The 13,651-nt window shown below is 39.8% G+C and overlaps 1 pseudogene; it reads left to right on the top strand.

The window, feature by feature from the left end:
• The first annotated feature begins 2,308 nt into the window (after positions 1-2,308).
• On the top strand, positions 2,309-2,908 carry LOC136314660 (small ribosomal subunit protein eS8 pseudogene; annotated as a pseudogene).
• Positions 2,909-13,651: the final 10,743 nt, after the last annotated feature.

The following is a 13,651-nucleotide window of genomic DNA, read 5'->3' as shown; positions in this document are numbered from 1 at the left end:
GGCGGGCTTTCCGCCCACTCGAAGACCTCTGGCTCTGCCACTCTATCCGGTAACACAAGCGGGCGCCCACTTCCGGGGCGCTTGGAGGAAACTCTCACTCACTGTCTGCAACCAGGATATCCGGCCAGCAGTCTCACGCTCTTAGTGAAACCCCCAACCGCAGGGAAAAGTTGCAGCGTTGGAATTGAGTCTCGCTCCGTCCCCGTGTGCGGCTTTTGCAAGGCGCTGGGGCGGCCCGAGATTCCGCTTTGGCCCACACAAAGGCCCCTGACTCTGCCCCTCTGTGCGATAACACGGGCGCGCACTGCCGAGGCACTCGGAGGAATCGCTCACTCCTTATCTGCGCGCGCAAACCAGGATATGAGGCCGGCCGCATTTCGCTCTGAGTGAAACAGCCTCCAGCACGGAAAATCTCCACCGTTGGGATTAGTTCTCACTCCCTCCCGTGCGTGGCTTTCCCAGGGCGCTGGGGCTGCCCAGAGACTCTGCCCTCAGCCCACAGAAAGGCCTCTGACCCTGCCTCTCCGTGGGGCAACACGGGTACCCACTTCCACGGCTTAGGAAGAAATCTCTCTTCCACTAACTGCGCACCGACCAGGAGACCGGGTAAAATGGCCGCTCCGCTTGTCTTTCTTTGTTTGGGTTTGGCGCGAGTGTTAGCTTGTATTGCCCGGGTTGCCACAGGATCAGATTTTCCTTGGCTTGGATCTCTGAGCCACAGCCTGGTTCGGCCGTTTTTGCTGCGGCGGCGGCCTGGATCTATTCACCCCCTTGCCCGCCTCAGTTTCTATATTCACAGTTACCAGAGAAAGCCGCCCTGTTTAGGTTAGTGGGGAAGGCGGAGCATTTCTTACTCCCTATTTCCTTCGGGGTTTGGTTATATATTTAGCCAATTTTTCACTCAATCATACCTTTGGGTGTATTGCGAAGAATCTGGAAGCTCCAAGTATAGGTTTTTCTGTTTCTGGTTGAAGATCTTGTTGAGTTTTGGGGGAGATTTATCGGTATCGCTTCCTACTCCGCCATTACTCTGACGTCATCTCTGCTTTCTTTTCCCACCATCACAGGATAAGAAATGAGAATGTAGTAACAATCTACCATGTTAGTCACTGACTCAAATAAATATGCCAATAAATAAAAACAAAATATATCCTAAAATGTCATGACTCCCTTTTGCAACCTCAATCATTGCCTGTAATAATTCAGACTCTTACTAGGTGTTTTCAGCTGTATTTCAGGAAAAATAAATTTGAAATGGCCAATATAGCCAAGTTTTAAGAAATAGGGGGGAAAAAAAGCCTTACATTACTCATTCTTTATATCCACCCAACCTACTCACTGAATATGGGCTACTGTGATTTTTTTTTCCCACCTTCTCTTGCCATGCCTAGGACACCACAGGCTTCATGGAAGTTGAAATGGACTTTCCTATTCACTGTTATATTGCCACAGCTTCACAGAGTTAGACACATAATGGGGCCCTTAAAATATTTGTGGAATCCATGAATATCTCTAAGCACTTAGAAATGTGAGTTTTCTTAAAATCCAGAAAGTGGATTAAATAATTCACGATCAGATTGAAAATTTTCACTACTCTTTAACAAATCTTTATTTAGGAAAACAACTAAACAAATGACTAAGTTGGTGGTGGGAGTGGAGGTGGGGGTGGGGGGAGTAGGGACAACAGACAACATCCACAATCCCTGAAAGATATGGCAATCAGAATCTAGAACATAAAATATATTACTAAAATTTTCAGTTTTCAACAATAAAAATACAAGGTACCCAAAGAAATAAGATCATGTGGCCAAGATAGAGGAAGAAATTATCTCTCTTTCAAAAGGCCCTGTCTGAGAGGCCCAGATGTTGGACTTAGCAGGCAAAGAAAATCAGCTATAATACAATGTTTAAAAGCAAAATGATGCCTGACCAGGGAGTGGCGCAGTGGATAGAGTGTTGGACTGAGATGTGGAAGGACCCAGGTTCGAGACCCCGAGGTCACCAGATTGAGCACAGGCTCATCTGGCTTGAGCAAAAGCTCACCAGCTTGGACCCAAGGTCGCTGGCTCCAGCAAGGGGTTACTCGGTCTGCTGAAGACCCGCAGTCAAGGCACGTATGAGAAAGCAATCAATAAACAACTAAGAAGTTGCAACGCTCAAGGAAAAACTAATAATTGATCCTTCTCATAATCTGTCTCCATTCCTGTCTGTCTCTCCCTGTCTATCCCTCTGACTCTCTCTCTGTCTCTGTAAAAAAAAAAAAAAAAAAAAAAAGGCAAAATGAACTCTTTCCAGCCTTTTCTGAGCCATGAGCATCTCTTGGGACAAGTGGCACAAGTGCTGCAAGACTAGAGGCAAGAGAAAGTCCCACCACAAGAAATGAATATATGAGCTAGGATGCCCTGCTGCCAACACTAAGAACTAAGATTGCCCCATGCTGCATATACAGAGGTTATGTTCAGGGAGGCAGCAAGAATTACCACGCCTTGAGAATGAACATGGGGCAACTCCTCCTGGGGCTCTGAGTGTTGTATGTGCCAAACAAGGATTATTGATGCTGTCTACAATGCACCAACAACAAACTAGAAAAGAACTGCATCATGCTTATTGACTATACCCTGTACCGACAATGGTACTAATCCCACCATACTGCAAGAAGGGGGCCAATGGACTTTTGAGGAGGAAGAGATTTTAAACAAAAGATGATCAAAGAAAATTCAGATGAAATATGATGAAAGGAAAAAGAATGCCCAAATCAGCAGTCTTCTAGAGGAGCAGTTCTAACAGGGCAAGCTTCTTGCATGCATTGCTAAATACCAGGCCAGTGTGGCCACCAAATGGCCATGTGCTAGAGGGCAAGGAGCTGGAGTTCTATCTGAGGAAAATCAAGGCCCAGAAAGAAAAATAAATCCTCTTCCTTCTTATCGTGGCTCATGTAATAAAGGTGTTTATTCTAGAAAAAATAAAATAAAAGCAAAATAAAACCATTATTTAAATAATTTGAGGCCAGTATGATGACAATAGGCCAAAAAGTAGAGAATACCAATAAAATGATGAGAAGTATAAAAATTCATAAAATAGAATTTCAGGTATTGAAAAGCACAATAATTTAAATGAAAAATTACTAGAAAATTTGAGTTGGTAGAAGACCCAGCAAACTTGAATTGAATCAATAAAGATGATTCACCAATCTGCAAAATAGAAAGAAAAAAATTGAAAGTATATAAATAGAGCCTCAGATACATCTGGGACAGCATGAAGTATACTAATATATGTGTAAAGGAGTCTCAGAAAGAGAATAGAAAAATACATATATAAAGATAATGGCCAAACATTGCCAAAATTGTTACCAAAAGAAAAAAAAAGCATTAATCAAGCATTAATCAACATATCCAGAAAACTTAATAAACTTCAAGTAGGATTAGTACAAAGAGATATACATCCGGGTATATCATCAAAGTCAAAGAGAAAATCTTAAAAGCAGCACACACACACAGCACGTGCGTGCACACACACACGCACACACACGCACACACACATGCACAACAACAACAATAACAACTCATCATGAACAAGGAAATCACATTAAAATTGGCAGATGATAGGGGAAAAAATGGGGCCAGAAAGTAGTAGGATGGCATATTCAAAGTGCTAAAAGAATAAAACTGTCAACCAATAAATCTATATCAAGCAATTATAATTTCCAAATAAAGGCAAAGTTAAAATGTCTCCAGATACAAACAAAAGTTGAAAAAATTCATTGTTAGTGAATTTTTATGACAAGAAATACTAAAGGAAGCACTTCTGATTGAAGGGAAATGACAAGAAATGGTAACTTGAATCCACACAGACATAAAGAGCATCAGTTAGCTATAATTATGTAAGAAAATAAAAAAGTGAGTAAAAATATTGTACTTACATAAAAATAAATATGTAAATATTGTAAATATTTTCTCTTTTCTTGTCTTAATTGATTTAAAAGACAATTGCATAAAACAATTATAAAACTTTATTGTTGGATTTATAATAAAGATGTAGCTATATAATAACAATAGCATAAAGGAGTGGGTGGGAAGGGGATAAATGTGTGTTGGATAAAGTTTTTATATTTCATTGGAATCAAGGGGTGTGATGGGGACTGAAAAGAGAGACACTTTCAGAATTATAACTAGGAAATGGTCACTTAGTATCAACAACATGTTTATGATTAAACCAGTTTTCAAATTCATACATATGTAGTTCTACACACATGGTTTGTCCCTTATATTATTATGCCTGCTGAATGCATAAGGAATGCTGTTTATTATTCTTTACCAAAGTTTTATCCTTTCTAACCAGGTTTCAAAGTACATTAAAGAGCAAAATATATGCTCATGGTTTGGTGGCTCCAGTAAATGTGTAGGTTAGCTGCAACAATTGTCAACTAAATGTGGACAGAGGAATGCTACAGCCAGATATCTCTTCTCCCTTTCTAGAGAGAGTTAAGTAATTTTAGGAAACCACTCTGTTTGCAGGCTCTTGGGGATGTACCCCAAGGCTCTGTGTAGGCAGGCAGCCCTGAAGCCTTTTCTGGTCCCTGGAAAGTGCTCTGCAGAAATGAGAGTTGAGTCTTCAGTAAACTCCCTCCAGCCCTTGTTTCCCATCCTGAAAGAGGTATTTGCAGTTTGCAAGAGAATATGAACAGTTGCTGGTGGACACAGCTTTCCCCCAAGGAATGCCAGATAGCTTAAGATTCTCTGCAAGGAAGCCAGGGTGAGTTAGAAGTGATTCTTGCTTGCTTCTCCTGGCCAATGAGGAATGATCTGAAAAGGAGTAGCTAGACATATCCAAACCAGAAAATGAGGTCTCTTTGTGTCCCTTTACAAGCAGAGCTGAAGATAAGAACTACAAAACTGGCCATTTTTTTTTATTTTGAGGGGAAAAGGAGGTTATCCCAGGAAGAAAAAAATAAAATTAAGGAGAATGAGAGACACAAGAGTTTTTAAAAGGTGTCTGTTTTCTGAGCTGGTTATGGGTGTGGGCAACTAGGATTCAATCTTGCTGAAGACCTTTTGAGAAACCTTGCCTAACTAAACTAAGAATTGTCCAACAAGAACGGATGGCTGGGGCATTTTTCTAATGACTCTAATTTTTCATTGTGCAGCCATCTCCCCTAGGGTAATTAAGCCTCCCATACTGCCAGAGCAAGCTGCCCTGATTTTAGAGGAAGCATCTGAATAAGAACAGTGGCAAGTCCAGTTGCACCACTGTCCGCATTCATAGGAACTGTCCAGCACAACTGCTGCTGAAATCAGACGTGAGTTGAGGGAATACTATAGAGTGACAATGGTGTTTACGACAGCTGGTGGTTATCTGGTTAGATACCATTTCCTAAATGATTGGCTGAAGGCTTAACTCTCACAAAAACAAGAGTGAATGGTCACCTGGATTATCAACTCTGCTGTTCAATTTTTCTGTTCTCTGATGCTCATGGGAACTTCCACCTATGTTCACATTAGAAAATATTTGCACCCTTAAGAATCATTTCTTTAGGGCATTTGCGGGCTTTTTGCTTTTTGTTCTACCTCAATACTCTAAGATTCAATAGCAATTACCCACCTGGGCTTTTCTTTTCATGCAGTAAATATCAGCACCGAACACCTGCTAAGAGAAGCAGAGATCAGGCGATTATATAAGTAAACAGTATTTACAAACTTGGAAAGTGTCTTTAAACTACTTGTGTTTTAAATAATTGGCTTAATCAGAGCTAGTCACCAATAAAAATATCATTTTAGTGACCTTTCATTTCATTTGCTAAAAACTTGTCTTGGGTAGTGAGAAGGCATTCTGGAATTAGCCTTCACCACTAACTTTGTTTCTTCTCTGGATTTCTGTGGTCTTCACTTCAAATTCTATGATTTCATTATGCATCATGAAATGGGCTTCTGTTTCTTTTGTTTCCCTCAATCATTCAGGAAGTTGAGATATGACATTTTACTTCATTTTGACTCACTGAATATAATCCAGTAAATTCTTAGAGAGAGGTAAACTCTAAGAGCAGATGCCTTTTCACTGCAAACCAGTTGGCTTTTCTCCTACTGTTTGAAAAACCCTGATAACATTCATGCTTCCAAATTTCTGGTCCCATACCTTTTCAGCTATTTCGCTGCATTGAACCTTAAAATGCAATTTTTTTAGCACAGAAAACAAGTCCGCCTTCTTTGGCTGACATCTAGAGAAGAAAAATAAATAGGAGGGTAGGTTTTAGGCTTCTTTCCTTATTCACTGTAAAATGTAGGATTCTAAATAAAATGGTACAGACTCTAAAACTCAAAAGCTGACTCTCCCTGATTATTCAGAAAAGGACACAGTATATAGATTTTTAAAAATGAGTTAGGTTTCTTTGTATCTCATAGCTCTATTGGAACTGCTATTGCTAGTCCAATCTACATGAGGAAAACTGAGGCACACTGGCATAAGGTAGCATTCTCACAGTCTACACAGCTGCTAAGTTGGGGGAGCAAGTATTTAAACCCAGGTGGCCTGGTTTTTAAGAGTCCATGGTCTTTACCACCATTGAATGCTACCTCTTAGCCAAAGTTCTCTCTATAAAAGTCTTCGGTATGAACTCACTGATACCTTATCACTGATAAGGGATTTAAGGACACTAACATTGTTTATATAAACTGTTTAAATGTATTTGAAAACTAGCAGTAAATCAAGAAAACTTCTGTTAATTCTAATTCTTATACACACTATCTAATTTTAACGATTCTGATTTCTTCCACAAACCAGAACTTAAGCATGTGCCCATGTATTCTCTCATAGTACCCCAAAGGTGAGGGCTGCATTTTGGAGATATTTTTAGTCATAGTAAAATATATTTATGAATAGAAATATGTTTGTTAGCTTTTACCTGTTTGCATCTTAAAATCACTAGAAAACCTCCGGACTACAGGTCATAGTAGCATATTAGCACGCATATGTACTGCAATTCTGTCCTAATTTTTCTGGTTTAAAAATGTAATGAAGTCTCTAGCACACTAGATGGCAGCCATGCCACATGAGGCCCCCAACCTAAGACCACTGTCTGAAAACAGTTCTCATTTCAAAGTAGAATGTTTAAACTGTGAATTCAGAGTAAGTAATAAGTCTACCTCTCTAATTTCAGAAGTAGAGGCCAAAACCTGTGGAAGAAATAATTGACCTGAAGGTGAAAGAATTGCCTCCCTGCTCAACAGTTCTGTAGGAGTTGTACTAGAGAGACTTTTTTCCTTGTGAAATTAGAAAAGTTCACTTTCTTCTTCTTGCACATTCAGAATCATTGTAGAAAGCTTCTTTGGGGCCCATTTAAAAAAAAACAGTTTATTTGTAATTATGCACTGAAATAGTTGATTTCTTGTAGCTCTCCAATTACATGATTAATTTATAGCCATGCATAATTACATGATTATAGATAAAATACATTCTAGATATTGGGTATGTGTGTGTATATATAGACATATAATTTTTATTTAAAACCTCCATTCTTAACTTGAATAAAAAGTTAACAGCCCCAACATTGTCATAGATGGCCCTTTAGAGTCACTTAACATCTGTCTTTTCCTCATCTAATTTTTACCCTTCTTAAGCTTGATCCAGGGCAATCATTCCATAGAAAATCCTCCAGTTAGCACATTCTCCTCTCTGCTGCATGGAAGTGCATTAGAACGGGAAAAGGAACTTTTGTATTTTACAGAGTCTAAAAAGACTGACATATTTCTGCCATCTTATGGGAAAATCTTGACTACATTGCAAAGACTGCTTCAGATGTATGAGCCATTAAATAGGTTTTGTAGGTTGGCTTGAGACCCAACCTTCACCCATGAGTTTTTGAGATATAGATTCCTTGAGCAGTGCAAACTGTTCAAAGGATTGAGCTAGATTGGAACTTAAAAATATTAGTCTCTTTCATTTTCTGTTGACCTCTTACATTTTTAATCAGCTCTCCCAAGTCAGGTGGCTGCTACAACTATTCATTAACAAAGCAGTAATTATGACAAAGGCTCAGTAAGACAATACTGTTTTTTGGTTATCACCTTGGAGATAAAAACATAATCTTTCTCTAAAACTCTACATTTTGGGGTGAGAACCCAATACAGGTGAGTGTTTTGTACAATGTTAATAAAAACACAATACCGGACCTGTGGTGGTGCAGTGGATAAAGCACCCACCTGGAACACTGAGGTCACCAGTTCAAAACCCCCGGCTTGCCTGGTCAATGCACATATGGGACTTGATACTTCCTGCTCTTCCCCACTTCTCTCTCTTTCTCCTCTCTAAAATGAATAAAGTCTTTAAAATTTCTTTTAGAGAGGGAGACAAGATGGCCACAGAGTAGGCAAACGTTCTAACTCCCACATCCCAGAACCAAAGTGGATTACAACTTAATTTTGAGGACAGTCATCTTGAAAGAGTAACTTTGGACTAAACTAAGAGGATTCTATAGCCAAGGATCACCAAAGAAGCCACACTGAGACTGGTAGGAAAGGTGAAGATGCAGAAGGGGCTTTCCAGCTCCCAGGAGCCAGTGGCAGCTCAGAGGAACTCTCTCAGTGGGGAAGGTTGCCCGGCAAGTTGTGGGTCCTCAGCCACAGAACCAGAGTTCCAGCCTAGAGCCCTGGAGTCTGGAAGGGGAGAATGGACTATATTTGGCTGAGAAAGGAACCTAGATCCTATTTGAGAGAAGGAGACAGAACTCTCAGACCCAGGCTCCATATTAAAGGGACTGCATGCAAAGCCTCGCTCACAGCCACCTGCCCAAGGCTCTGGGAGCAGGGAGCGTGAGGAGAACTGGAGTTGCCAGGAGAGAGTACGGTCTCAGAGGCATGGGGGAGACATGTTGAGGGATGGACACACTAACCCCTGAATCACTCCCCAAATCTAAAATGAACATTTTTCCTCAGAGTAGCAACACCAGTAAAGGGAAGAAATTACCCCATCCACCGGAGGCTCTTCTGCTCCAGTCAGAACAAAGAGGCACATAGAGGCAGGCAGCACATTAGGGACACAGGTAGTGAGTGCTGAGGTCTGAGCTACACCCCCCCCATGCTGCTGAGTGTTCACTGGGGGGAAGAGGCACAGTGGAGCAGGAGCTAGGGTGGTCCCAGCAAGCAAACATGGCCTGCCTGCAGAAGCAGGGGCCGTGGCAGCTGCTGCTGAGGTCCAAGCTCACACACAATTCTGCCTGTGGTGGAAGCCTGCCTTTGGTGGCGGCTGGAGCCCGGGCAACCTCGAAGGCAGTCTGAGCGGGTGAGCATGGGCCCAGCCAGGGATGGCAGAAGCCACGGCAGCCATGGAAACGGGCTGGCACCCACAGCACCCAAGCCCAAACACCCGAGGCTGCAACAGCAGTGGTGGGAGGCCAGCAGACAGACCACACATTAGGAGCCTAGAGTCCACACCCACTGGACCCCTGTGACCACACACTTCAGAGTGCTGAAAAAGAAGAAAAAATAAAATAAAATAAATAAATGTCTGGATAGAATGACATCTGAGACTAAGGGGCAAGCCACATCCAATACTGCACCTAATCACTGAATTACAGTACTGAGCCCAATAAGTAGCCAGCAATAAGAGGCAGCAGAAAGCAGATCTCAGGGGAACTTGAACTTTTAAAGGAACTTCCCCCAGGCCAAGAGTAGATAAAAGCTAGCCTAAGAGAGCAACTGATATTTACAATGGCACATGGGCCCAGCAGAGGCAGCCACAAGATCTGGATCACCTATAGCTCCAAATAGTTGATAAGATCCAGTCATAGGAAGTGACCTCCACTGATCTTTGCAAAGCTCCAGCCAGAAAGGTCCAGGGCAGGCACATTCAGTGGCCAGATACAGAAAGCATTCGTTCAGGACATAACAACCCTTGTTAGAGTGGTAATTTAAAGAAGGGCTCCTCACACATGACCCAGCTAAGATGTGGAAAATGCTGACACAAATAGCAAAAAGAATAGTGATAGCATATAAGTAGCACACAGCAGATTACAAATGAACATAATGGACATAATAAACACCTAAAAAAAGGGATAACAAGCATCAAAAGGAAATTAAAATCATAAAAAAGAACCAGTCAGAAATGACAAATACAATATCAGAAATGAAGAATACATGACAAGGAATTAAAAGCAGACTAGGTGAAGCAGAGGATACAATCAGCAATTTAGATGACAACATAATTAAAAACACAGAAACAGAGCAGCAAAAAGAAAGGAGGCTCAAAAAGTCTGAGGAAACTCTAAGAGAGCTCTGTGACAACATGAAGAAATAACATCCGCATCATAGGGGTTCCTGAAGGAGAAAAGAAAGAACAAGGGATAGAGAACCTGACTGAAGCAATCATAGCTAAAAAATTCCCTAAATTGATGCAAGAAAAAGTCACTCAAGTTCAAGAAGCACAGAGAACCCCATTAAAGAGGATTGCAAAGAGACCTACACTAAGAAACATCATAATTAAAATACCAAAGGTAAGAGATAAGGAAAGAATACTAACAGTTATAAGAGAAAAGCATCTATTACCTACAAAGGAGCCCCCATAAGGATGACATCTGACTTTCAACAGAAACACTTAAGGCCAGAAGGAAATGGCAAGAAATATTCGAAGTAATGCAGAACAAAAGACTACAACCAAGACTTTTTTATTCAGCAAGGCTATTATTTAAAATTGAAGGAGAAATAAAAAGCTTCCCAGACCAAAAAAAAAAAAAAAAATACTCAAGGAATTCATTACAACCAAACCAATGCTGCAAGAAATGTTACGGGGCCTGCTGTAAACAGAAAAAAGGGGGAAATATAGTAAAAGAGGAATGTAGACTTAAAGAATAAAATGGCAATAAACAACTACATATCAAATATAACCTTAAATGTAAATGGGTTAAATGCTCCAATCAAAAGACATAGGATAGCCTGACCAGGCGGTGGCACAGTGGATAGGGCGTTGGACTGGGATGCTGAGGACCCAGGTTTGAGATCCCGAGGTCGCCAGCTTGAACGCGGGCTCATCTGGTTTGAGCAAAAGCTCACCAGCTTGAACCCAAGGTCGCTGGCTCCAACAGGGGTCTACTCGGTCTGCTGGGGGCCCGCGGTCAAGGCACATATGAGAAAGCAATCAACAAACAACTAAGGTGTTGCAACGTGCAATGAAAAACTAATGATTGATGCTTCTCATCTCTCTCTGTTCCTGTCTGTCTGTCCCTGTCTATCCCTCTCTCTGACTCACTCTCTGTCTCCGTAATAAATAAATAAATTAATTAATTAATTAAAAAAAAGACATAGGGTAGCTGCGTGGATAAGAAAACAAGACCCATACATATGCTGTCTACAAGAGCCCCACCTCAAAACAAAAGATACACATAGACTGAAAGTAAAAGGTTGGAAAAAAATATTTCATGTAAATGGAAATGAAAAGAAAGCTGGGGTAGCAATACTTATATCAGACAAAATGGACTTTAAAACAAAGCCTAGAAAGGGATAAAGAAGGTCGCTACATAATGATAAAAGGAGCAATCCAACAGAAAGATATAACCATTACAAATATTGATTGACTTACAACCTATGCAACTTACAACCATTGGACTTAATGACCACAATTGCTAGCCACAACTGCTCCACATCTGGCAGAGCAAGCATTGTCCAGCTGGGTGTACGACAGTACGGACCAGCTTCCTGCAGCACTACCATCTCCATGTGCATCATTTCAACTGTTATCCCAGACTTGGTACAGCAATTTGTGTTTTGTCTTGGATATTTTTCATCAACCCCCCCCCCAAAATGTCTACCAAGAGGAAATTGTCTGCAAATATTAAACCAGTTGTACTGGTAATGCAGTATTTTACTTAAACCTGACGAATGTAAAAATAGGAAACAAAATGGTGTAGAGATGATAAAAATGGCATAAAATGAACAAAGAAAATTATGATATATAACAATAATAAAAGAAAATTATGATAAAATATTACTTAAAGATTTTCATAACATCATTTCACAGTACTGTACATATAGCCTACTCAACTTATGACCAAATCGTGTTACAACTGGTCTGTTGAAACCAATCGTGGTCGGAAGTCAAGCATTAGCTGTATACATATCTATGCACCTAATATAGGAGCACCTAAATATATAAAGCAGATTTTGATGTACATAAAGGGTGAGATTAACAGCAATACTATAATATTAGGAGATTTCAATACCCCACTAACATCACTAAATAGATCCTCCAGACAGAAAATTAACAACAACAACAAAAAAAACAGCAGACTTAAAGGACACAATAGATCAACTGGATTTAATAGATATCTTCAGAACTTTACACCCTAAAGCAGCAGAATATACATTCTTTTCAAGTGCTCATGGTACATTCTCTAGAAAGGACCACATGTTAGGACACAAAACAAGTCTCAACAAATTTAAGAAGATTGAAATCATATCAAGCATCTTTTCTGATCACAATGGCATGAAATTAGAAATCAACTACTATAGAAAAAATGAAAAACATTCAAACACTTGGAAACTAAATAGCATGTTATTCAGTAATGAATGGGTTAACAATGATGTCAAAGAAGAAATAAAAAATTTCCTTGAAACAAATGAAAATGAACATACAGAAACTCAAAATTTATGGGACACAACAAAAGCAGTCCTGAGAGGGAAGTTCATAGCATTTCAGGCATACCTTAAGAAGCTAGAAAAAGCTCAATAAACAACTTAACCCTGCATCTAAAAGAACTAGAAAAAGAACAGCAAGTAAAGCCCAGATAAAGTAGAAGGAAGGAAATAATAAAGATCAGAGTGGAAATAAATGACATAGAGGCTAAAAAAACAATACAGAGGATCAATGAAATCAAGAGCTGGTTCCTTGAAAAGGTAAACAAGATTGATGAACATTTAACCAGACTCACCAAGAAAAAAAGAGGGAGGACTCAGATAAGTAAAATTAGAAATGAGAGTGGAAAAGTAACAACTGACACAGCAGAAATACAAAGGATTGTAAGAAAATACTATGAAGAGCTCTATGCCAAAAAATTAGACAACCTAGGTGAAATGGACAAATTCCTTAAAACTATAATCTTTCAAATATCAATCTGCAAGAATCAGAAAACTGAAACAGACTGATTACAACAAATGAGATATAAACAGTTATCAAGAAACTCCCAACAAACAAAAGCCCTGGGCCAAATGGCTTCACAGGTGAATTCTACCAAACATTCAAAGAAGAACTAACTCCTATACTTCTCAAGCTATTTAAAAAAATTCAAGAGGAGAGAAGACATCCAAGCTCCTTATATAAGTTGAGCATAATTTTGATTCCAAAACCAGGCAAAGACAATACAAAAAAAGAAAACTATAAGCCAATATCCCTGATGAATTTAGATACTAAAATTCTCAACAAAATATTAGCAAACTGAATCTAGCAATACATGAAAAAAATTATACAACATGATCAAGTGAGATTTATTCTGGGGAGGTAAGGCTGGCACAATGTTTGCAAATCAATCAATGTGATTCATCACATAAACAAAAGGAAGGAGAAAAACCACATGATAATTTCAATAGATGCAGAAAAAGCATTTGATAAAATCTAGCACACATATAATCAAAACTCTCAGCAAAGTGGGAATACAGGGAACATACCTCAACAT

The sequence above is a fragment of the Saccopteryx bilineata genome, chromosome 10 (assembly GCF_036850765.1).
Source record: "Saccopteryx bilineata isolate mSacBil1 chromosome 10, mSacBil1_pri_phased_curated, whole genome shotgun sequence".
Taxonomy (NCBI): Eukaryota; Metazoa; Chordata; class Mammalia; order Chiroptera; family Emballonuridae; genus Saccopteryx; species Saccopteryx bilineata.
The sequence above is the reverse complement of the archived record's forward strand: the minus strand, read 5'-3'. Positions and strand labels throughout refer to the sequence as shown.